At 40.9% G+C, this 27,189-nt stretch overlaps 1 long non-coding RNA gene across 1 annotated transcript in view; it reads left to right on the top strand.

Moving 5' to 3' along the window:
• Positions 1-27,189, top strand: part of LOC148429444 (uncharacterized) — a 111,773-nt gene that overhangs the window by 38,478 nt on the left and 46,106 nt on the right. The window contains exons 6-7 of the long non-coding RNA XR_015866849.1: positions 22,274-22,337; positions 22,725-22,809. This is a non-coding gene — a long non-coding RNA (uncharacterized LOC148429444). The remainder of the gene's footprint in view (positions 1-22,273; positions 22,338-22,724; positions 22,810-27,189) is intronic.

Below are 27,189 nucleotides of genomic sequence, written 5' to 3'. Positions count from 1 at the left end.
TGAAAAAACGGTCTTAAACCAGTAAAAGTCCCTTTAACTGGATGTTGATATGCCAGTCAAACTAAAGCATCCTTGTTGGCCAGCTAATTCAGGATAGCTAATTTCAAGGAGAAAAAAATAGTTATCAGTCGACTAATTGAAAAATAATCGCTGATTAATCGACTATTAAAATACTTCAAATTATCTTTCGTTACAGCACCAATTGTTATATTCTTATTTATTCCACTGCATCTATCGATCCCACATCCTACCACAGCAGCTCATCACTCTTGACTGAGAGTTGTTTGCAGTAATTGTAAGGACTAATAGAATAATTACCTTGATCTTGTAACAGGGGTTAAGAGACATAACCTTGGCTAATGAGAGACAGAGACAAATGAATTTTATTCAAACAATGCTTGCAATGGAGGATTGCCACCTCCAAAGGAAAAAAAAAAAAAACCTCTGTTGCAGTGAAGTGTGCCTGTAACTCTTCCTTAATATACCTGACACTCTTTAATGAGGTGAATGTCATGTAAGATGAGTTCATGGGCCATGTCAGGGCACTTGTCAGCTGTGCTTCATTGTGGTTGGAGATCAACGTTGATGCTTCACATCATTGCTGGCCGCTATTTGATTTGATTCACAAGATCACTGAGGTTACCTCCGAGGTGGAAGTGCTCTGACCTTCACAATGTTGGATTCATTTTGACACAATGAAGCTGGATTGGGTCTGGCTGCTGCCTTTTCTCTGTGGTCAAAAGACTATTTCTTTTAACAGTCTGGTTTAGTATGTTGAATGTGTTTTCTATTGATGTCATTACATAACATATTATCAAGTTTGTGTGAACTGACTATAAGCAATACCCAAATAAAGACTCCTCCCATAAAATAATTTAGTTAAATGCCAAAGTCACACTTGAGCAAAAGCCTGTCTGACTTTTGCTGTAATAAAAGTATCAAAATGTTCTAGTTTTAATCCACTCAAGTATTGGAAGTAAAAAAAGTTAGAATTGTGATTGAAAGTTAACCTTTTTTACTTCAATTTGCGTGAATTTTACAAAAACACGATGATCTACCCGACTAGTGGTTATGGTACATAGCTCATGGCTGTCCAACTATAACGCATTGTACGCATTATTAAAATGATGAAAGTACGGTACTTTTAGATGCATTATCGTGTATCGAATAACATACTGTTGCGGTTATGAGACGGGAGGGAGGGGACGGTTCGGAAACGAAACAAATGCAAGACAATTCACGCATGCGTGTGGACGCTAATGTTGAAACCAATGTTGAAACAATAAAATGGTTTGAAGTTTCAATGCTTTATTTTTTGACACAGCTGAAGATCAATTTTTCAAAAAGCCCTAAAAGTCATCATCACTATGTCACGCCAAATAGCTCCTTCTATTTAACTCCCAGACGTCCTCCCTTTCCTGCTTGTCATTTGCGCAAACATCCTCGTTACTCTTCCACGGGTAGTCATCTTCAGAGGTGTCCAATTTGTTTGAAATGGAGGCACACATGAAATGCTTTGCTGATCATCTTACTTGGGATATTATCTCAAGCACTCTTTACCCAAATGACGATTATTGTGAGGTCCAAGCGTGAAACGTTGCCTTTCGGTGTTTCTCCCTCCACCTGCTGACATCCATGTCGGCTTGTTGAGCATACATCCAAAGGCTGAGAAATGTCATGCTGTCTTTTCCTTTTCATAATGCATCAAGGTCCACCAGAAAAATCATCCATGCAGCCTCGTTGTTGACAACAAACAGGCAATAACTTGGTGCTTGATAAAAGGGCATTTTTTATGACATTTTGTGCAAACGCTTTAAAATGAATGCATGCTATATCAAATTAGAGGTATAATGAATCATTTTAAATCATTTTATACCTTGTAAATGACATACTACTTATTTGAATTAATGTTATTCAAACACAGATATGTGGAAAAAATTGGTCTGTTTTGATTTATGGGATTATAAATCGACCCCCCCTGTAATGGGGGGTGAAAATGGGGGAAAATACGGTAATTGGCTCATGTATTTATTTTTAATTTACGTGAGTCTTTGTTATGGCTGTTGAAAGAAGTTAGCTTGGTCACACACAACGCAGACATCTGCTGACTTCATGCTGCAAAGAGCAACAGAGAATAAGAGAAGCAAACACATTTGCAGTACATCTATATAAAATTATAAGGACTCCTCCCAAACAAAGCACAGACATTGCACCAACAAATAATTGATTATTATTAGAGCCCTCACGCTTATTGGGAAGTTCAAAAACTTAATATCTTTAATGAAAGATCGGTAACTGGGTGAATGATTTAAGAACTATTTTCTAAAAAATTTCATGGAGAGAATGTAGGTCTATAGTCACTTGTACATACAATTCACCAAAATAATTTTGTTGCATGGCGGCTCAGTCAAAGAGTGTTTAACGCGTCCGCCTCACATTTCAGAGTCCCAAGTTCAATTCCAACTCGCTTAGGCCTTCCTGTGTGGAGCTTGCATGTTCCCACAAAGCCCGCGCGAGTTCTCTCCCTGCACTCTGGCTTCCTCTCACATGCCAAAAACATGCATGGTAGGTGTATTGGACTCTCTGAATTGTCTTTAGATGTGATTGGGTGCACGAATGGTTGTTTGTCCCTGCATGCCCTGCAATTAACTGGCAATCAGTTCAGGGTGATAGATGGACAGACGGACAGTTTCATTGCATATCGTTTTCAGTGTCACAGTAGACAAAGAAGATTTACCAGATTTGATTTTTCTGATAGTGAGAAAGATGGTAGTCAAATCCTTGGTGGGATTGTGAAGTCCTCATCCCCAAGAAGAGGCTTTACATGGCATTACACTCCAGTTTTAATGTGATCGTACTTGGTGAGGTCATTGGTGGTATGGTAAGTGGCATGGCTAACACTGAACACTTCACATTTGATCAAAATAATACACTGTTGACTCAGGTCAATGTGTAGGTAGTCCTTCAGCTGGCATAGGCTCTTGCCCATCTTGTGACTTTGGATAGGATAAGCAGAATAAATTTCACCTTTGAGCTGAAAAGACGATGCAAAGGGTACACATACTGCACATCTTTGTGCACTTTGGCGGTTGTTTGTGCTGGTCTTTTGTAAACTCGTCAACAAAAAAAAGTGGCCAAGTGGGTTCAGAGTTCACAATCTCAGGCAAACATCCTATCAGGTCGCACACACACACGCACATGGTTGACCTAAGCAGAATGAGGGATTAACAAAGATAGGCAGCTGTTTGGCCATTTGGAGTCTGTTATCTTTGTGCACACGTACATGTGTGTGTAGGTCGTATATTAATAGAAAGTTGCACGTAGCCAGCTGTCTCTTTCAAGATGGATGCTTCATTCCAGGCCCCCTTCCTCTGACCCGTGGTGCGTCTTGGAAGGAGACCTTTCATACCTAAGATTAACAGGACAAAGATAAAAATCAGATCAAAGAACAAATACTATGTCCATGACCTACAAGTGACATTTAATCAAATCAAACTACGTAGTACAAATTGTTAGATATGAAAATTCAAAAAATAAAATAAAAATTTAACTGATTTACTGCCGGCCCAGTAAGAAAAGATCGTTGATGCCTATAGCTGTCAATGGCAGTGAATAAGTTAATATAGTCATGGCCCATTAGGGGAAGGTTACTCAACCTATTCTGCTCTCTGTTTGCCACTATGTGGGAGTCTGTCCTTCTCCACCAGACTTATCAAGGGTCAACACACTGCAAGGACACGCACGGACACACGTACACACAAGTTTGACACCTCTTAGTATGAATCCACAGTACTAGAGTGCAAACCTTTTTGCCACAGAGGGTCTTGTGTGGCACTGTGTGCATTTAAAAACAGATATATTCTGAAACACACACACTTACAAGCATTGTTCTCATATCTCTTCGCCACAAACACAGAGGGATATTTCCCCCGCCCTTGCCCTCTGTAACCCAACATACACACAGACAACTCCCTCCACTCTTGTCACCTCCCATCTCCCAGACCAAGGTCAGCTGTCCAGGCCCACGGCTCTTGATGTAGTGGCTTTGACCCAACATGGCCACCTCTGTCTCTTCAGAGAGATTAACACAAGGCAGGGACACAGAAACTGAGCGCCGCACGGTTCCATGTTATCCCGGCCCGCTTTCTCTTGTCCCTACTCTCACTTTTCATTCTGTCTCAGATAACTCCTGGTGTCTGCACACAGGGGAGGAGGAAGAACTGCAAATTGAATATTTCTGACAGGCAGATCTGTGAGGACTCTTGGGGCATGTTAGACCAAGCTCACGTTGTGTCACTTTGCCGACATTCTCAAACGAATGTGCTGCCAAAGATGAGGAGCTTCTATTTTCTGATTTTGTAATTATTTATTTATTTTCCACTACCGATAACCCATTAATTCAAAGACAACACTAATCTGTAGTCAATGGCCATCAAAATGAGTTGTAAATATGGTATTGACCAGGAATGACCCATTACAGGTTGGTGTGGATCTGGAAAAAAATGCCAGTCCACGATTGAGTTTTGAGTACCAATCAAAACTGTATTGGTTTGGTATGGTATCAATGTTGTCTTTTTGTATTTTATACCTCATCACCTCCTCTTGTTTCCACCTCATTATGTGCTCTTGCTGCATAGGGCTTTAGAGTGATTGCCTCTGCTGTTGAAAGGTTGAACAAAGTGCGGCGACGGTCGGCCTGAGTGAAACCAACGAGTACTTTTCTGCCAGTAGAAAAACAAGGCTAATAGGTACATAATGGCTAACAGTGGGGCCACACACTGCAACAAATGCATTATGGGTGACACAAAAGCAGACAGTGTGACCTTGCTTCGCACATCGAAGAGCTCCTGCCTTCAATCGTGATGAGGTGGAAAGGGCTAAACACCAGGAATTGTTGCTGGTCAGCCCCTACTTCCAAAATTACTTACAGTGCAGTCATCGTGATTCAAGCAGGCTTTTGCTTTTGATGATCATTCCTTTCCTCTTAATCCATCTTGATTATCCATTTTCTAAGAGGTAAAAATGTCAGAATTGTGGACTGACCTTGAAACGTTCCTCCAATGTTTTTTTCAGATTGTTAATTCAACCGCTTCTCCTTTTATTTAAATGAAATGTTTCTAACTTTTTCTGGTGTATCATGTGAGATTGAAGTGGTGATCTCCTGGCTGGCAAAGTTTGCTCATTTTCTGCATCCCCACTGCAGAAGAGCTGTAGTTAAGTGTATTTTGTCATAATTGGCTTTTCCAATAAAAGTTCAACTTGTTCACCTGTGAGTTCCTTTGCCATTCAGCTGTTTTAATAATATTGCTCTCAATATGCAGTGATAACATTGTAATGTGCCTGAAACTGTTGTAGACTAAAAACACACACACACACACACACACAGGGAACATTTATTATATATTAAATTGTATCTGTACCACAACGTTAAAAAACATGCAGACCTCTGAACCTAAGCATGCTTACAATTTTCCCAAGAATATTCAGTATTGTATCAAAGAATTCCGTCTCCTCTGACCTGCGCAGCGACCGGTTAAGTGTTCTAAATTGATGCAATTGAGCAGAAAGGGTCACAGGATCATGTGTTAACGAATGTACACATGCTTGGTTTCTCAATGCGCTGTGAAGCATCCAGCCAGCGCTTCCCGTCTGACAGCTCTCCATTGCCCCGGACTCCCCTCCAAAGACACTTTATGAAAACAAAGCGTGCTTTTGTTGAGGCCGTAGTGCGTCAGAAGCGTCATCTCCAGAGGGCAAGAAGGATGTAGCCCAGAGATGGGGGAGTGGGTGTAGAGAGACGGAGCGAAAGAAGGAGCGAGAGAAAGAAAGAGGGAAAGTGCTTAGGTGGGGGTGAAGGGCAGGGGTACTGAGACAGAGGCCTGGGTAATTGCAGCACAATGGAGATTGTGTTTGATCTCCGAGGTGTCCGAACCCATTTAGTGGGGGTGAATGTGCCAAGCTGAGGAATGTTGTAGCTCTGAAAGGTTGAGTTTATCAGGAGTTCATGGAGGAGGTGGGGGCGCGTGTATCTGGGGCAGCTCGGCGGCGAGATAGAGAAAGAGGCGAGAGAGAGAAACGGAGTTGAACCAGGCAGCCTTTAAATGATTGGCTAATTACATCTTTAAAGCCTGTGAGAACTCCTCCGTACACACACTTCACACATGTTGTGTACACCCTATCATGCCTGCTGTATATTCAAGCCGGAGTGAGAAAGGCCAGTCGGGTCTGTGGTGCATGGCGCTGCGGAAGCAGCCTCCTGATGATAGCAGGGCTAAACTGCTGGAGAGCAAAGAGTGCCCGCATTGAGCACAAGACTCTTTGAACTCTGTCTGTACTCTCAGCTGCAGAGCTTGAACTGGGTTAATCGTTATTAATATTTAACATGCTGCCAAAGTTGCAGCCCAGAAACTATATCAAAGACAAGCCCTCCATACAGCAGAGACCCTTCACAGCTCTTCTCGAGCAAGATCTCTAGCAAGTATTATGAACACAGTATCGAAACTTGCATTGTTGTTTCATCCATATCGTTAGTCAATGATGGTCATATTGAGTGTAGGTTTTGACCAAGAGGATTTCATGGGAATTGATTGGTAAAAATAGTCACTATTGTATTTACCACTGCAACTGACTGGCACCCAGTCCGGGGTGTCCCCATCTACTGATCAAGATGGCTGGGATAGGCACTGGCAAGCCAGCGACCCTAGTGAGGATAAACAGCTAAAGAAAATGGATGGATAGGCAGACTGATGGACGAATGGACAGACGGAACGGGACGTCACCAAAGATCCAGAATTGAAACGCGTAGCCCGCCACTGAGTGTAACAGTAGTAAGAAGGAGTAAGAAGCACTTAAGCAACTTGCTTGAAGCAACCTGAGGTCACTTGGGCTATGCTTTGAATACAGTTCTTCTCTCCTTCACTCTGTCTCTCTTTTCTCTCAGTTCCAACCTTGATTATTTCATCAGAGTTCAAGCCTCGATTGCCTCTGCCACTGCAGTCTTTTTCACTTTCTGTCCTCTCGTTTACATCTTTCTCTCCATCTTTCCCTTGCAGCCTCTCTTTCCGCATATCACTTTCCCTCTTTCCCCTCTCTGTGCTCCCAGCTCCAGGACCTCAAACAGCATGGTTAAATACCCTGGCCAATGTGTCGCTCTTCAAAGAGACTCAGGTAGTAGATATGCTGGCATTGGACCAGGATCAAAATGGGGAGTTCTTGTAGAGCATTGTTGCTTGCACTTCTTGTGGACCTCGATCTAACCGCATTATGGGGCCCCACCTTGGCCAAAAAGCTTACCCCCCTAAGGCAGTTCTAATATGGGGCCCCAAAGTCCCTCCTCACTCATGGTAAAAAAAAAAAAAAAAAAAGTCAGTAATCACATACATACATTTATTTAAGGTCATAAATCAGGCCAGTGGGATGAAGGTCATTTGGTGACGATCTTTAGCGGCTGTCGTAAATTTCCCAAGTAAGTTTCCTTGTGTTCATTACCTATGGGGAAAATAACAAACGGGGAGCACATTTAAAGCACCAGAATTAGCTTTGATTACATGCCTTTTAGAAAATTACTGCTTGTTTTAGAAGTCTTGCCTGATAAAATATGAACACACAACTAAAGGAGGTGCAGAATGCAAAAGCTGGAAGCAATTTGTGCAGCTACCAAATTAAAGTTATTCGGCACCAAGAGTAATTCAATTATCATTCTTTAAATGTTTGAATGACTTTGACCTTTTGAGTACTCTGAGGTCACGCAGGTGTATTTACTTAAGCTAATTCAGCATCAGTAAAAGAAAATTCAGAAAAAAACCCATCTGTGTTTAATGTTATCACTATTTATTTTTGACAATTTGCATACCTGCATGTGCACAAAAATCACGAAAAACTTTAAAGGTAGACAAGCAGTAAAGCCGTAAAAAATATGACAGCATTTACCCAGGTTGCACTTTTCTTTGTATGGCTCATGAATGGAAACAGGTGTGTATGTGATGTGTGATATTGTGTGATTGTGCGGTGGGTCTTGGAAGATTCGGGCCGATGTGGCATGTCTACTGCCTAGGTGATTTGGGTCATTGGAGCACATCTGGTACTAGTCACAACAGAGTGCACACGTCCACAGCCCTCAGACACCCCACCAGGCGGGCCGAGAGAGGCAAGGGTGAGGAAACATCTGGGTTCTTTCTTCTCACACACACACACATGCACACACACGCACAAACACACACTCAGCTTCTGCTGTGCTTTGCTTGCTTGGATTCCTCCAGGTGCATCTGGACCTGTAGAAAATATGGATGTGTGTGTGTGCGTGCATGTGAATGTTGGGGTGCACACTTGATTGACAGCCCTGAACCACAATGTTCCGTGCAGCCAGTGACTAACTCTTCCATCATGCCCACACCACCTCTCTCTTCCTTTTGTTCTACCCAGAGTTCTCCCACTTTGCCTCTGAGTCATAATCTGTCCTTATTTTCTGCTTGTTACTGAGGCTTATTTGCCTTCCTGTGGGGAGGGGGTTTATTCTCTTATGAACTTTTTATTTTGGTACAAATTAAAAGTACGACGTCCTGCATTTGTTGTTGCAATAGCTGTAACTAATCAGTCACCAAGCGAGAACAATTATTTACCGCTGGAACCACACAAATGCGTATACTACTGTACAAAAAAATATATATTATGAGCTTTTGAAAAGTGCTTGACATTCCATGCATTGCAGCATCACAAGTATGCCCGCTAATCGACATTAGCTATATTCGACTGAGGGCTGTTCCAAAACATCCCTGAAAGACACGATCCCATAACCGTGTAAGATATCTTTACAATAGATGAATCAACATAGCATGTCCCAACTACCGTAACAGAGTTTTATTGCTATAATCTACGGGAATATAACAAAGAGCAATGCAATCAAATTAGCTTGCCCACATCAGGAGTGAGAATGGCAGAGGCTCGTGACATGACTTCACCACACAGTCATGCAAACCAGCTCTCGTGTCATAAAAGTGCAGGTAGAAACGATAAATTAAAAATGTATTTTTAATTAAAATAGTAACAGAAGTGCTTTGAGTGAAATTTATTCGTAGCTTTTAACCCTGTTGTTTGTTCATGTTTTTAATGTATCACGACCATGCAGTGCTCGTGATGTAAGGAATCTTTCACTAAAGTTCAAAATGTTATTCAGACAACAAAACAAAGGCTACTTTCCAGAGCATTTAAACATCAATAAACTCACATCAGCAGTTAAAACTTATCACGAAACATATACTGTCAAAATTCAAAAACAAAAGGGGATTTGAAATTATTTGTCCACACTGTTTTATTAAGTCCATCAAGAGCAGGAAAGCTTTAACAAGATTGTACACTAAATTACAAATCTCAGTTTATTTTAAGAAAAACAATAACATTATCACAAAACCAACTATTTATTGAAAATAATAGAAAACAGATTTTTTCCTTTTGTTCTTGAGAATAAATGCAACAGCACACAATGACTCAAGTCTCTGTGTACTTCCACTACAATACCACAGCTGCGCCAATGCACATTATTTACACATTACTTTTCAGATATTTTTTTCTATATTTGTCATTTTATTTATTTACCATTATTGAATATGAATGAAATAAAATTACCAAAAAAAATAAATTAAAAACTTGACTGTGGCCGTTGGCAACCTTATTTACATGGGCAGAAGAAACATCAAGAATATCGTCAACTTGCAATTTGTTCAAACTTTAAAATTTAAATTAAAAATAGATGATTGACTTTCTTCAGAACGCTAGACTAAACTCTTGATTTTCCAGTTTCCTAATAAATTACTCTTGTTCTTATCCTCAATACGTACATTGGTTCTTTAGCCATATAGGACTACCTGGTGCACTTTTATGACGTTACAGTAACATCAAAGCAAAGAAAAACATTCAGAATTGTGGTGAATTCTTTAGCTTGTCACAAAACTGATGTCTCCCAACATTTCCAGATGTCTCCCGATGGGATCTTTCAGGACATCATGCGTGGCTGCATTTTCACCTCCGGGTTTGCTGGGGTGTTCTACAGTATTTTAAAACCGGATTCTTAACAGTTGTGGGGGAGTGAGAGGATTGTCAGTTTTGTAGCATGGATAATTCCCGCTGCCTGCCTGCTGTACAGCTTTTCGCTTTATTGTGTAAGAGTCCAGTGTAATCTTATCAGTAAAGTTAAGGGAAGAACCCTGAGTGGCTCCGTGATTGATCATTCCTATTCAGTCCGATTGTGCTTTGTGCTTATTTGTGTCATTTGCTGCAGCAAGGCCATGACTTTAATGTAAGCTTTTCAATCTGTTTAACCACAACTGAATGGGTCAGTGTAATGGCCTTAATCTAATCCAAGCAGAGAAACCAGAGTAAACTCAAACCCATACACGCCAATGTAGCGCATTAAAGGAACTGTTAACTTCAGAGCAATAGAATTCAATGACAGACGTACACTATAAACCACACTAAAGTCTTCTAGACACACTAAAGGTTCTAGTCCAGGCGTGGGCAAACCTTTGGACTTGAGGGCCGCAAAAGATTCAAAAATGTTATAAAAGGGCCGGAGTAGAAAATGTGTGAAGTGTTTTGATAATCACCTCATAAAAATATGAGCTGTCTAGAAAACATATACTTTAATTTCAATAGAAAATTAACAAAAGCATTACAACAGTGTTATTCAAGGCCCATGTATTTTTGTAATTTTTTGAAATGTCCCTCCTCCTAATTGATCATTTCTTCAAGTTCAGCGGACTTAACAGTTTAAGAGGCCCCCAGGGCGTAGTTTGCCCATGCCTGGTCTAGTCCTTGTAACATCGGTAGCTCTAACTCAACGACATGATTCCGCTAATGATTTTTTTAAATAAACAACCTCCTAGCTGCCTAGCTGTAAATCAGGCATTGTTCATCCATATTGTACCAATAATAATGGATGATGAAGAAACGCTAAACATAGTCTATGCTCCTGGTATTGAATGAGCTCCAAACCATCATGGAAAACATCTGAATTTGGTAAAGATTATTGAAGAAGTGAAGTTTTTCTTCTACTGTCATTAAGATGGTGCTTTTCTCGAGCCCAACAGATAAACCCCCAAAATGATATAATTAAGAAGTTATATTTATGCAAATAGAAGTGTTAAAACTCAAGTCTTTAACTTTATTTCCTTTGAAGAAGAATTTGGGATTCTTAACAAAGAAAAAAAAGGGTGTTCTTAACAGCGAATCCAAGCGTACCTGTTCAAACAAATAGGTGAATCCAGTTGGGATCAGCCCAGAAAATGAGGAGAAGCGTTAGTTTCAGTTGCCCCTGCTGTGCCAACTCTGGATGAAAGCTCAAAATAGCAAGTGGAAGAAGCCCAAAAGAGAGAGCAAGAGGCACAAATCCTCCTTTTCCTCACAAATAGTAGATTATTGAGGCTGTCCAAAAACAACACTTTCCATAAGCCCAAAGATATAACAGCAGAAGAGTTTACATCACTGCACTGTTAGTAACCTTTTAAACCGTTAGCAAGCATGACAATGAGCAGTAGTTTGCACACTTTTCCCGATACGTTTTTCTGTTCACAACAGCACAAGAATGAAACTAATCATTTCAACTGAGTTTACAATAAAATAAAGGTCATTGTTCTCATTTGACATGTTTAAGAGACTTTCGCCAATGTACAAGCATGGCTTTGGGACAGAAGTACCTAACTGAACTTTTGACCTCCCCAAGAAAGCGCACCGTACTGCCATAATTCTGTTCAATGTTACCTTTAAGCTTCCACTAAGTGGGATTTAGAATATAATTCCCTTATACAGGCTGTTTACACAAGATCCCCGCCATACCAGCTACTTTCTTGCAGTCTCAGCCCCCCCTCCGTCCCCAAATCACATTTAATAGGGCTAGTTTGAGTCCACGCCAGCATATGCATACACTCGCAATGACCTTGGTTGAATTTAATGGGGGTTAAAGAAGTTTTCACATTGGCAGTGAGCACATTAATAGTTTGTCTGGTGGATTTGGTAAATTGGAGGAGACGGAAGTGGGGTCAAAGTATCCAATTAATTGGATACAAACATCCCCCTCCCCTACACATGGTTATACGCATGCTTATGCACGTGCGCGCACACACACACGTTTGCATAACCCGTCTGTCACCTTAAGCGTTAGGGTATTTTGCAACATAGTCAGAACAGCTTATTTAAGTTTTGTCCGGAAGCATATTTTACCGTACACAGTTGTATATATTGTCTGTATCTTCATCTACCGGTTGTCTGTTTATTCGTAAACGATGCACCAAGCAGAAAGCCGCAAGTGGGAGGTGGAAGTGAGGTGAATGAACCCTAGTGGAATGAGGGGGTGTAAACTGTGTGAAATAACCAAAAGTATACTGAATCAAGTACTGTATTTGCAGTTTGAGAGAAGTTCCAAATGGAGCAAGAGAAGAAAGAAAGAATTGCTTTAAATCATATTTCCAATACTCATCTCTCATCTGCCTTACCACATTTTTATGTTAATTCAGTTCAATGTGAATGCATTATTTTGTTCCACATTTTACTGGATTTTGTTGGATTAGTATCATTCACAGTCTATTAAACATTTTCCCGCAATGGCACCCCCAGCGTACATAATGTTATTTTTCATAAATGTCTCATACAGACTGTAATATATGTAATAATAGCATCAGATGTAGCATCGTAGCTTGAGCCAAACAAGTCGCGTAATCCACTGTAATTGGTTGGGTTTTTGCTGTGAGTCAACCTCTCTGTCTGCCTGTCTCTCTCTGCTTTTGATAATCCAATATACATTTCTTTAATCTATACCCTCTGCATTGAGCAAATTAATTAAATATTGACAGCTAATCCAGCGAAACCACAGAAAAACAGAATGTCACAGCTAAACTGATTACTCTCAAGGAAGGGGTGAGAGACACAGAGAGGGAGATATTCCATCCATCTCATGCACTATAAATGATTAAATGGCGCAGACAACGACAGAATCCTGCAACTCGCTAAACAAGTGTGCAGAATAAATATCGTCTTTGCCAAGGCACCCCGTGATTCACCATCAGTCTGTGGCTTCTTGTCTATCAAACTCACCCAACATGTGATAATTGTTCTCATCCTGGAGAGAATTTCCCTTAAAGCCAAGGCCAGCTGTCACTGGAGTGCGGGGAATGTAACATCAAAGCAAAGCTAAAGGAACATATCATCACGTTGGCCGTGGCGGGTCAGTTTGTGATCCATGGAAATTGTATTTCCTTCTGCCTGGATTACTGTGGTGTGTTTAGTGAAATAAAGTTAAATTGGCTTTTGATTCAATGCTAGCCGAGGTCTGACGATGCGCAATGTTTCACGTTTTGTTTCCAAGATGTTAGCCTGATTTTGAACTATACGGTCTTTGGGCCGTTGCGCTGTCTCTATAACATACATGTTCATGGCAGTTATTTATATTTTCGCAGGCCTGGGTATTGTGTATCTGTCTGTTTGCCAACCAGTGAATGCCTGAGTATTTGTATGATTGTGTGCAAGCATGTGTTGGAGGGATTCTTGTATCAACGGTCTGTTTAGGAATCAATAGGCACAGTGACAGAGGAGCTGATTTTATTAGAGATGAGATTAGGGTCAGGTTGCACTATGCTGGCCACGGGCCTGTTACACCGATGGTGGTGGCTGCCTGAACAGCTGGCCTACTTATGTCATCCTCAACACAACTCACTTATTTACTTGTGCTTATTACCTTTCACCTAAGTACAAAGTCTAGGCCAAAGCTGCTTTCGACCTAGATAAGCCAAATGCGTGCCCATATATCACATTTCCCTTGACCGTAAACACAGTTATTACCAAGGACATACTTGTTTCCCAAATCTGTATGCACTTCATCTCACAAATGTAAAGACCCACCTCAGATTTTTGTGAATATTTCATATTCATTTAAGGGAGTCAACACACAGCCATTTATGGCTGAATCACTGGTGACACAAGTGAGTCCTCACCTAAGTGAAAATTGGGCCCAATGAGTCATTTTCCCTCCCCGGTGTCTTCTAACCCGTTAGTGTTACAAGGTCTCCCGTGTGAATGGGGAGCTGGTCTGTTGAATTTGCTTTTATCGCTCTCACACTCTTATACAGGTCACTGGAAGTTCAACGTGGCACTTCATGCCAAAGAACTCTGGGAATCTCGTGGGGAAAATTGCATTGTTACTCTGTTGATATCAGTTGTTAAGCAGTTATGATTATATATGTGTCACCTTTGTCATTAATGGCCATGTATTTTGTCACCCGTTGTCATTTTTATGTATTTATCACCTTGGTCATATAGGGCCATGTATTTACTAGGTGTAAGTGGTTTGTATCAGTTTCCATGCAGTTGCTGGTCGGTTCTTTAGTTTGCTTCACTACAGGTATGTCGATTAAGATTGATGTCTGTCATTGAAACTCTAAGTTCTCAATGTCATGTTGTCAGGATGTCAACTCAAGCTCTCAAACTGTCTTGTCGAGCTGTCTTCCTATTTTCACGTCTACGTCGCGAGTTTTTCTGAGTCAAGTTTTCAAGTCCGTTTTCCAGGTCTTACTCTTCAATTTATTGTCCAAGTCCAGTTTTCCGAGTTGTGGTTGCGTTTGATTTTTGTTTGTACCTGCAAAGGCTTTCTAATTTTCCATGTTTGTGTCCTGTCTGCTTCTGGGTCCATAAGCTCCACTATATGTGATAGTTGCACTGTACAACAATTTCCAGCACTCTGAGACTGATCTGCAGCATAATGGTGGCCAAGACTATACAGCGGTTTAACACAACAAATATCAATCAGACGTTATAGTGGACCAAAGAAGCTGTGTGCCCAAGCTCAGCGTATTAGAAGTATTTCACCCTCCCATAGTCAGGAAAATGCATTTATCCTTTGTACGTCAATATATTCAAACGCATTATCAGAAACATGAAATGCTGCTCACTACTACTGCAAATTCCAGTCACATTAAAATTTGATTAAATGATTAATGGTCAGCACTGTTCAAATTATTTTGTAATGGATGATTTTAACTTAAATTGGTGGTAATGAAATAGCCAAACCGTGTCCCCTTGAATGCCATTCAATATCTAAATGCTATGCAGAGTTGTTTTCAATGAAAAATAAGATTTTGTGGATGTGTGTGGAGGTGTTAGGGGGTGCAAGTCCTCTGGCATCATGTGGCTGAGCCAAATTCCATTCGTCGTCCTCCTCCCCCTCTTTCTCCTCCTCCTTCTCCTCCTCGGTGTGAGCAGTGAGTTTAGCCTGGGGCACATGTTCCGATATGGGTTCTCATGATTGGTTTGCTGCCAACAGTTGCAAAGGTCAAGCTGCTCGGTGCTCTTTGTTGTTGTTACCTGAGAGTCGTTCCAGATCCATGTTTCATGATCGCAGTTCCATATGGGATATAGATGGTGTGAGCTGTATCTAAACAATGGTGGTTTATTTCCATTTTAGGTGTCTGTGGTTGTTTATTGGGCTTGATTTGGCTCGCACTATATTTTACTTCGTCTCTTCGAAGTTAAAGATTTTCACACCTGTAATAATATTCGCAGAAGGTGTTTCTAGAGACCGCATCATCAGTTTGCTTTGAACAATTTATAAACAAGGAAAATGCAGGACTATTTATTCTTGACGGAAGTGAACCAATGAGAGGTCACTTGTCATTTGTAATTTTCTATGAAAAGCAAAAATAAAAAATACCAAAAGTTAACATTCATTTATTTTGCTATAAATCACTTCTGTATTCAGTATTCAATTCACTTCCTAAGCTAGTCCGTACGATGTTATACATCATATATGTTGTCAAATAACGAATGCATTCCTGGTAGTCACATGCTTCTTTGATTGCGGCTTATTCTCACATGACTTATTTAGTAGAAATGTGTGCCAAGTAATTAAACACAGCTGTCTGCCAAATGAGGAACAAAGTTGTGTTGTTACGGTTTGTATGATACGGTCATAATAAGTTAAAAACAGGAGTCAGTCTTGCCAACAGCTTTGACAAAGCTGTTTATTAAAAGAAACTGGGCAGGCCATTGTTGCTTTTCCTCCAATCTTCCGCACAGTGGCTGTGAGTCTGAGAGGTTGTATCACATTATATCATGTGAATACGTTATAAGGAATCATGTATTTGTGAATTCCTATAGTTGATGGGTGTCAATTGTGAAACTAAAAATTGGAAGAAAGGCAATTGTGATAATTACTTGCATTATATTGTTTCACTGTCAACAGTCCTGAGCAGTCAAACTGAACGGTGCTAACCTACATTAGCTTCTTCTTTAGAACATCAACTCATTCAGAAGGAATCAACAGAACATCTGCAGGTGACAGTCAATTAGTGCACTCCAGTTTTGCATCACTCGCGTGAACGCTTGATAAATCAACAAATAGTTAACAGAATTAACAACAAACATTTCACTTGCAAGCCTGCAAAAAATCGAAACACCAGATTTGATTTAAAACTTGAATTGTTAAATGATCACATCAGACATAATCAATCAATACCATTAAGGTGTCTTAGATTCTTTTATGGGCATTATCAAGACGCCTTGAGTTTCACCAAATGTGTGACTTGGACAGATGTGGATCATTCTAATGTGCCTTTCCTCATCAAATATCAGAAATTCCTATTGCGAGTTTGATGGAATGCATCATATTGTTTAGCTAACTAACGAAAGATGCATAAGAAAACCTGCCAGAAGGTGAATGGATTACCTTGGCAACGGAAAGAAAGAAAGTCAAGGAAGGATGGAATAAAGGAAGGCATAAAATATGACTTCATTTCAGGATACAAGTTGTCTTAAATTAGCCATATTATTTGAGTTCATTTTAACCAAGTTTGACTTTTAATGTGCCTGATAGAAGAATTTGGCAGGTGACTTTAGAAACTGTCAGAAGCCACATTGCTTGAAAATACTTAATAACAAGAAAGTCATCTTCCTCTTAGGATGTTTTGTCTGCTCAGCTAAAATTAGGTTTTCCTAAAACCCCGGCTTTCCTTCTCTCAGTCCAATTCGTTGTCCTACAATACTTTTGCCTGCGCCTCTACTCCTCCCCTCTCTCCATTCCATCCTATTATTGCCTTTCCACACTCCCCGTTCTCCATATTGGCCCTTTTTGGGTCTCATAGCTTCGCTTTTCTTCATAGAGCCCGGAAAGGCGCTTCAATAGTGAATAATTCTGAACATGATAAATCCTACCTTAAATCCAGCCATGAGACTCCAACAGGGTTCCACATGTAATTCTAAGCCCTATTATAGGGCCACTAATACCGGTTGAGGATGGCGAATCACGGCACAGCCTGCAGCCATGTAAGAATTAGAAATAAATATGCATCGGTACTAGATAAATATAGCAAGCGGCAAATCTGCCGTGAGACCCAATGTGCGAGCGAGAGGGAGAGTGAGGAAAGCCACAATTTGCAAGCCATGTGAAGAATTTGCTGCTGCTCTCTGGGTAATTGATGGATTAAATTCAGTGGTTGGAGGTTTGGAGTTAAAGTGCAGCATCGTTTGGGGAAGAAAGAATGGACAGCACTGTGTTTTTAAGTTTGGGATTTGATTTGCTGGAATGTTTGACATTTCAGAATTGACTCTCCTATCATATTTATTTCTTGATTGGATGCTGGCTTTACTTTAGAGTCAAATTATTGTCTAAATTAGACTGTTTATGGTTGTGGCTCTTGATCATTGTTATTGCTGTTTGTTGATGACCCTTTTGAAGGCCCCTAACTTGAGTTGAGGCACATACAGTATTTTCTGATTATTAAAGCACAGTCTCAATGAACAGGTCTTTTTTTGTAAACGTCCATATGTACGATGCACCGAGTTATAAGGAGCGTTACAGCATATGAAAGCAAACAAACGAGTAGAACCTCTAAAAAATGGATGAGTCAAATTGACCAAAAAATGTATTAAATTTAACCTAGTTCATAGTTTATGAGTCAGACAAATCCCTTGGTAAAAGCATTCCTTCTGAATTGTTGTTTTCAACCAATTTATATTGGTGAGAGGGTCGATCGATACAAATTGGCAGTTTTGACTAGGATGTTGGTTAAATTTCCAAAATAAATCTCCAAAAAAGCCAAACAGCCATTCAGACCTGGGACACACGACAGGGAGAGGTAAATTCTGTTCTTATTCTATTGTAAATGAAAGACGTGTTGAGAGCAAAATCGATATTTGAAAAGGAATATGGAAGTCACGGGGTCTTCATTGGAAGCCTTTCTTCTACCTTCGTAACAGTGAATATCCTCTTCAGAATAACACCCCGTGGACCTCGTGCAAGATGCAAACTGTGGTACTTAATAACCTCCCCACTCTGGATTCCATCACTTGCATAGCAGTCAATTTTTTATGGAAGACTGGTATAAAAGTTTGCCTTTCTAGATGCTTGTCCCTGTGCGTTTAGTAGGGTATGTGTTGCATTGGCATGTTTATTCTATCGATTTGTTCAGTGGCGCTTTGACGTAGTAGCTGGAGAGTCCCTGATTTGTTAACTTATTAATTGCCTATACCGTTCTGACTGAGGAACGTGCTGAGATGCTCTCTTGCGAGTGGGAGTGGGGGGGGACGCTTCTCCTTCGTTCCGTGTATCTGCCACCCCTTTCCCTCCCTCATCTCATCAGTCGATTCAGTTCTTCAGGCTTCTCCGTGGAACACTTAGCCCTGAGGAGAAGCCATGGGTGGGGGTCTGGAACTTTTGATGAACCTCTTTTATCTGACTGTTTCATCTTGAGTCACCACGTTCTTTCTTTCTCTCGAGCTCGCCACCTCCTTCTCTGAACCTCCTCTGTCTCGTTCTTCCTGCCCTCTGCTCCTCTCTCAAGACACTGCTTGTTGACTTAATTGGATTGTACTGAACTCTACCGCTCAGTTGTGATTCTTATGATCATCCCGGAGACTCTTTGACTCACATTTCTTGTGAAGTTCATCTTTGTAGCATAGTTGGAGCACCTTTTTCTGGCGAAGTGGAGCGCATCCTCTTCGGGGTTTTCCAGGTATTCGGTGCAGATGAGTTGAACAATTATCCGCAAAGTTTGTGACAAATCCAAAGTGGGTTAGATGGAAAAGGCAGACCAGATTTTGTAATCAGAGACAAATAGGTTGCCTACCCACACAGGGTTTACATCCTCAGGCCTGCCCCCGAAGCCTCGCTGCATACCCTGTCTCCGTCTCACCCTCACCTCACCCCGCTCTCCTATCCCCAAACCTCCCTGAGCTCGATTGAGGGAGATGATTAAGACATCAAAAGCAGTGCCTCGCTGTAGATCAAAACTCGGGGCTGATGGGCAAGAGCCTGATCCCGCGTAGACTTGCGCCGCATCCCACAGCCGGAGATTTGCCATTCCCAGCAGCTCTCCTGCTCCACTCCATTAGTATCTCCATGCCAATCGGAGCCTCCCCGGGGTTTGACATGTAGCCAAGGATGAGTCAGGACTATGCAATCAACCCCATCCATGGAGAGGCAGGTGCTTTAGTGTTGAGACACTGGTGTGTGTACGTGTGTGTTTATCATAGCTCAAGGCCCTTATTCACCCCCACTGTTTTATCATCCCCAACACTGAACAGCAGCGGCCCATCAGACTGTCTCTATCTCCTTTCCCTCTCTTTTCTCTTTCTCCTTCACTCGCTCCCTCCAGGGGCATTTGCTTCATGTGATTCCACGCTCCGGCTTTAGCTCAACTTTGCCACTTGGCAGTCTTGGAAAATTCTTTTTTTCTGCTTGTCTTTCCTTTTACTCCTGCTGTTAAAGTGGCGATAAAGAGAAAAGAAAATGCATACAGGATCACGAGCAGAGAGTTTTCCTGCTTATGAAGCAAAGTGCATCATGTTTCATCAAAGCATCCTGGGTGGGGGGGTTCCAGCTTGTCAGAATGGATGACGGACGATTTTAGGGGAAAAAAAAGTGGTTCCCATAGAGGAATGGAAATAATAATATGCTAAAATTAGCCTTTCCTACCCAGGGGGTTAGTGATAATCTAAATATGAAAAGGGTTACAAAATGTTATTGTGTTTGTTTTAGAAACATCGAGATAAAATTGTGCACAAATAGGCTTATTATTCCCCTGTAACCTGCTATTCTCAGAATTGTTTCCACATTTGCAGCAATTTAGTGCTGATGTCATGGCTTGCAGAGACCGCAGCATTAATGATTACTGGAAAGACATCTTATGAATAGTTTTTATATTCCAGAAAGAGGAGAGAAAAATATGAACCTGCTAAAGGCAAACATGACATACGGTTTACTGCTGAAGTCAAAATTAATATCCACTTAAAAATGAATCCTTTCTGTAAAGTTCTTTTGTTTGCACATTTCATGATGTTACAGTGATCGTAGTGGCTGGTCAGTTAATATTTTTTTAGTCAGCTAACCAGTAAGTCTGGCCTTGGGGCTAAGCTCATTAAGGCAGGAGAGTCCCCTTACTGTCAGTGCCTCCCGCTATGCACCTTGGAGCCAGCCCCCCACCTCCCCTGTCAGCTTCATGCCTTTAATTGAGTTCTCACTTGTCTTTATTTTACTGTCTGCGTTGTAGCCTTCACATTGTAATCCCTCTCTCCTCTCCTTTCTTGAGTCCAGCTCCTCTCTCTGCTTCACCACGGCCACCACCATTTCATATTTTGGAGAGTAAGCACTTTCCCCATATTAAGATGTGAAATTCATTTTGACACTCGGCTGGAAATAGAGTGCAGCCGGTACGCTCTTCCTATCTGCCTCTCTCATCCACTTCTCGTCTATTTCTTTCGCTCTCCGTACACGCTATTGTCATTTTTTCTGTCTTTAAGGATCGACGCTCCCATCTCAGCTTCTTAAATCACCTTGACAATATCATGTGAGGATAAGGATAAAATTAAATTTCCATTATCCTTTGGAATACTTTGCTTGGAGCTCTAGATTCTATTAAGAATGTGTAGATACGAACAGATGATAAAGATATATTATAGTACTGTTCATATAATGAAAGCTGTGCCATCAAAACAAAACAAAAAATATCAATAGACTAGAGCTTGCATGTATGTACTGTATGTATTTTTATACTAATGTATATACTGTATGTACTATGAACATTTTCTATTGCACTAATGGTCTATATCAGGGGTCACCAACCTTTTTGAAACTGAGAGCTACTGCTTTGGTACTGTGTAATATGAAGGGCTACCAGTTTCTGTGAATACACCGATCATGTTAATGATTTTTCACAAAAAATAAAAAAATAGCTGTAGTAAATATGTAAATCAAGTGTAATATGTAATGTAAACATAATACATGTATAATTGTTTTTCAAATTCATAGAAAGTCAACCAGGGTTCTATCTCTTGTAAGCTATTTGCAGAACAGGGCTGCGGGCTACTCATGTGATCTTTGGGGGGGACACCAGGTGCCCGCGGTCACATTGGTGACCGCTGGTCTATATAGACTTCATTACACCACCTATTTTTTTCATATTTAATATTTTTTTTCTGCGTCATATGCATGCTATATCCTTAATTGATTACACAGAGCTAACTATACCAACATAAATGTTGGTACATAACCACAAGCAAATATCTGCCTGAGACCCAGCCTATTCATGTATGTCAGCTGTTGTGGACATTTGTTTCCTGTCTATATATTTTGACTCGCTTGACCAAGTCGTGGTGTGTTCAGTATAGGATATCCTGACTTTTCCAATGATGTCAAATCCGTTTGACTGGGATGCAAATAATTTGAAGGACCTTCTAAGACATGGAGAATGCAACAAAAGGCATGAATAAGGAGAGTATGGCGATAGATCTGATTATTAGCTACATATATGCATCCATTTTAATTATACCTACATTTACACGTCAAATACAGTTTTTTGATAAGGTAGTTGAAGCTTATCTCGGCAAGAGTCTGTTATATCAGGAGCAATTAGGTGTTTCAGCAAATCAAAATGCTACAAATGAAAAAGTTACCCACATACTTGCAGGACAAAGACACTAAAATCCATATGACCACTACACATTTTCAGCTGTCACAATTCTGAGCAAGCAACTGCAGCACTTTATGCATCAGGGGAAGCAACGACATGAAGATGATTACACTGACTGCTCCATCTGGCCACCAGCCCAAAACTAATTCACATAGTTGAATAAGTGTGTGACTGCATGGCTGGATTGTCCAGACTGCCACATTCTCACTCGGATGATATGATAAGACTGGATAAAGAGCAGGCTATGTTAATATGCCTAAATGCACTTTAGCCAAGCACTGGCTTTTCTTACTTGATTTTTCATCATGGCTAAATGTTTGTTTTTCCCTCAGGGTTCTCACTGTCAAGGGATTGTGACTACATCCGTGTTGCAGAGGTGGATGTGGGCCTGTAGGGGTATGTTAGCCTTAAATCACCTCTCTAAGCACTCAAGTAGGTTATGCTCTGGAAGCACATACTCTACAGATGTGCTCTATAAAAATGCAACGGTGCATACAAATGCGCACACTCAAATCAGATATAAGTACTGTACCGTACATGCCACTCCTTTTGCTATGTGCTCACGTTTTAGGGTTAGGGTGACTTAAATATAGAAAATTTCCAGTTCTCAGTAAAATCTTAGAATGATATTATCATACGTTTTATAACAGTGGACACTTGGACCTGCCGTTTCAATCCTCCCAATGTCTGACCCAGAAAGCCAACATGGAGATGTTCATGGTAGTTTAGCTTTTATTGTCATTTTATTTCATTTATCTATGTATTTATTTTAATGTGGAACAGGTGATGGCAAAGGATAGAAGAGGAGGCCAATGGATGGAGGGGATAGGAAATGGATGACCTGGATGGTCCAAGAAGGATTAGACAGGTAATTGCAGTTAAAAGTCCAGTCTGCCACACACCCAATTTAAGTCTAAGTACACTTTCCCTTCCACTGCAGGCCAGTCCATTCACTCTCAGCACTATCCGTCCCCAAATGCATCATTTCCTACTTTCCCTCCTACTCTTTCTCAGCCATATTCCAAGTGGAAGATTTATTTCATCGGCAAGATATGAGCAGTCATGTCTCACCAAGTTCGTGTGCTGCTCTTTGTCCTTATAGTTTAATTTTCCTTCGCTTAAAATTAGGTGATTGTCTACCTCTCTGTGATAGGGCATCATCTCTCACTCTTTAACTCCCTGTGACAGGTGGACCATGATATCAATGAGGAAAAATAATCCCATACTGCTTTGAAAATGTCAAATTTCAACCATTTGGTTGATGATTGCAGAGGAGCAGGAGAGAAAGGCCTCTTAGGTAAATCTGCTTGCATCGGTTAATGAAAGCTGATTGCTTTTCAAAGGGAATATTTTAAAATAAACAGGTGTGTCGTAATCCTATCGACCATGAGTAAAAGCGTATACCTGCTTAGTTTATATAATATCCATTGAAGATATTTTTTATATCCAATAATGGTATACATTTAGTTTCTTTTCTGTGGGTGCTTATCTAAACTGTCCCCGAAACTGCTCTTTCTGAGATTGCTAACTAAATTATGTCGATACAATTTTGTAAAAGAGTTTGGTTGAGAAGGGTTTGTCAGGCCCTTTAAAGTTCATACCTCAACACATCCAACAGAATATCAAGAGAACTTCCCTTGAAGCTATGAATGTATCACCAAATTGTGCAGTGTTCTCTTTATTTTGTAAATGAGTCCAGGCACTTGTTGTTGAGGTTCAAACCAATTTATGTTCCGTTTTCTTGTCCTCACTGTTAAGGTTGGAAATGCCCAGTGGCCCCTCAGCCTACTGTACCATGGATGATATCGGTCCCTCTGGTCCCCCATCCCTGCAACCAATTGACATTTCTTTCGACATTTCCCACAGTGCTCTCACATTAAAGGGCGTGACATTTCATTTGCACACAATCTTGATTAAAGTACCCCCCTCCTTGTAGTCTCAAAAAGGGGGGAGTAAGTCTCTTTTGTGTCCTCTATTTTGGGAAACCGAGAAAAGGGAACATGAACGAAAAATTGTTCGAGGGAGCCTTGCCATGCCCTGATATAAAAGCGGTAGATTAACCTGGCAAACATTCTAAGCTTCCTGTAATGGACAATTTGTAAATACTAGTAGACTGAGACTCTACAAACTTCAAGCCATGATAGTGTGGGTTAGCAACTACGGTAAGTTGGCACCCTAGAGTCATTCTTCATTTTTGGATGGATGGATCTTTTTGCATAGCACAGGCAGGTTTTGAGAAGATTCCCAAACTTTCCACTGTGGCCATAACACAAATACAAGCTGATTTGAATCAAGCCAAATTCACTCAAAGTCCATCAATGGCAGGTCACATCTACGTCTGTGTCGGCACACCTGCACTGTGCTGCTGTTTGCTGGGCTGCTGCTTAGCCCCAGCTGGACCACTCTGATCTGACTCCAGGCCAGGTCTCACCTGCCATATCCTATCGACCCGTCCACTTGTCCACTGGCTCGGGGCCTGTCACTGATGGGCAGCTTGCCATCCAGCCTAAACAGTAGGCTTCCAAAAACATTCTCTCGTGTTTGTTCTCTGCTCCTGCAAACAGCCTTTGACAAGGCAGTGAGTTTTTTTGTTAACTGGTGAGATTTGTGTTTCTTTGCTGACTTTCTATTTGCTTAGCAAGAGATGGATTTCTTTTAACCCTCGTGGGGTATTTTCCACAGTCCTTTGATCTTTACATCAAAGACATTTAACTTCAAAGGGAACGCAATGAAAGAAGACACTAGGGAGCTGAAATTCCACCCAAACGGTGACAGGTGTCAAATTCCCTGACCTATTAGTTACCACACTACCAGGAGTGTTCCATTCCTTGGCTTGAATACTGTGAGAATGATGTGGAAGAAAATGACCCAAAATGATCAGAATACTGCACAAGGGTTTCACTGTAATGCTGGAATTTTACATTCTAAGCTACATTTACTGATCAATGGCCACAATAGCAAAACATGTCATCTTTTGCACTTGTATTCACTTGTATTCTCACTTGTATTGTGTTACATGTTGAATGGCATATTAGTAGACTGTTGTAAAAACAGGCATCCTTTAAAATGTTACCCTTTCTTAATGTTCTTTCACATAATTAGTGAGACTAAGCACTGACATGTTCGTTTTCATACCATGACCTCTGTAAATGTGTTATAGAATGACCTCAAAAGGAAATGCATAGCTGTGAAATGGCCTTTTATGGTATCCATTCATCCCGCAGCATCCAATTGGAATACAGAAATGAAACATAGTAACCTAATTAAAAACATTTGACATCATATTCAATGACCGCTAGCTTGTGAAATTAGGAGTAGTGCATAGGTTAATCATAGCCTGTGAGCAGCTTCATGAAAGAGAACCCGGACATGATAATTAATTCACTTTGACTCAAAGTTATGTGTCTGTCTTGCCTTTATCCAAAGTACCACATGAAGGCAAAAAAATGTTAGCGCAAAGAAAAAAAATAATGGGCACAATAGGCAACTCTTATTCCTCGAAGGTGGCACGTCTAATTTAACAACCATTATTTCTAAGCTGCCCTTCCACCATGGTTGTGTTTCTTTAATTACTGTGGTGGTGGCAAAGTCACACCTTTGTAGCCTAAGAGCGTGATTTAGTTTAGTTAGCGTACCTTTTGACTGAACTCAATTGGGTTACCTACAAAATGCCTTTATTCTCTCACTGTTATATTAATGGTGTGACTAATGGGAAAAGAAGTAGGACTTCTAAAATTACCATTTGTACAGTATCTTATTATATCTTTGCATACGTCTTCAGAACAGTGTTTGATCCCAATTTCTTATAGTCTACCTTTGTAATAAAGTGCCCCATTTCGCCACAAACGAAGCGTCATTTAAATTTGAATCCAAGTGATCCAGATGCACTTTTGCCGACAGCTAGCTCATGTTCCTGTGCAGATACAGTAAACTGCTGTGAAAGGTGCGAAGATGAAAGGCATATCACTAAGGCCATCAGCTTTGCTCTGTGAAGAACATACAGTTGCGTATAAGCAGCCGACCCAAACAAATCTTAATCTTATGTGGTCAGCGTCTGTAGGTGTCCCTCCACCTGTGTGTGTGTGTGTGTGTGTGTGTGTGTGTGTGTGTGTGTGTGTGCGTGTGTGTGCGTGTGTGTGTGTGTGTGTGTGTGTGTGTGTGTGGCGGAGCATAAAGAAATAGATAAAGTGAAAATAGGAATTAAGTAAGGTGATGGAGTGCTAAAGCAAAATAGACAGAGCAAGTAGAGGGGAGGACCCAAATTGGGAATCTATTACGGAGCTATGGGAACAGCAGCCCTTCTCTGTGTGCCGTAAACACTCAGAAATGTGTTCAAGTGGAGGAGGCTTTATAAGTTTCTCCTTCTCCAGAGTAATGTGCTTTGAATGGCTGCTAAAATGGGACTGGGAGAATTTCATTCCTGCCGCCTCCCCAGGCGACTCACCTTTGGCCCGCCGATGATATGAGCCCCTTTCTGTTTTTTCCAGTTTTACTCCGACCGACTGATAGAGAGGAGGGGAAATAAATGGAGAGCATTGGCACAGCAGGGGGTGGAGGAATGGACATGCACAAGAAGTGGCACATAGGTTGTGGGGCAGTGTAGAGGGCTTATTTATTTACTGGAATGAGGCAGGTGTTCAGATCAGCTCATCTGTTTATGCTAAGTGCCACACGATGGGAAGTGGAGCCATGCCACCGAAAGTAGATGAGGCTATTTTACACACTGAAAATGCTTTCGCTTTTCTGTCAAACGTGAGGTATTGACCAGCTTTTAGACTCAATCACCTAATAGTTTCGGTCTTTTGCAGCAATTTGTTGATCATCAGACCAATAGCTTCCACAAGGCCAATAAGGAAACTGTTGGTTGTATTGTTTGTTTTGTTTTGGGGCATGGCTAACTAAGTCTTGTGTGAAAATCCAACCAGTTTTTTTTGTTTGTTTGTTTTTTGACGACTCGTCGGACGTTTTAAATTTATGAGACAAAAGATGCGTACGTTTTTTCAGAGAATGACACACTGACAGATTTGTTAAGGAGCACCCTTATTTCAAGGTCGCTCAATTCGAAGTATATATATTTCACAAAGGGGCAAAATGACAAACTTATGCTGATGGGAGATTCAAAAAAGGTGCAGCACCCACCTTTTCTGACTTTTACCACCTACATAAGTGAGACCGATGGGACAAAAACAAAAGTTGATCTCAGCACAAAAAGAATATATTTTTAGTGGACCCCCGGTTTACAACGTCC

This window comes from Hippichthys cyanospilos, chromosome 1 (assembly GCF_059441005.1).
Source record: "Hippichthys cyanospilos isolate Australia breed blue-spotted pipefish chromosome 1, RoL_Hcya_1.0, whole genome shotgun sequence".
Taxonomy (NCBI): domain Eukaryota; kingdom Metazoa; phylum Chordata; class Actinopteri; order Syngnathiformes; family Syngnathidae; genus Hippichthys; species Hippichthys cyanospilos.
Note: the sequence above shows the minus strand (reverse complement) of the source record. Positions and strands in the feature narration are given on the sequence as shown.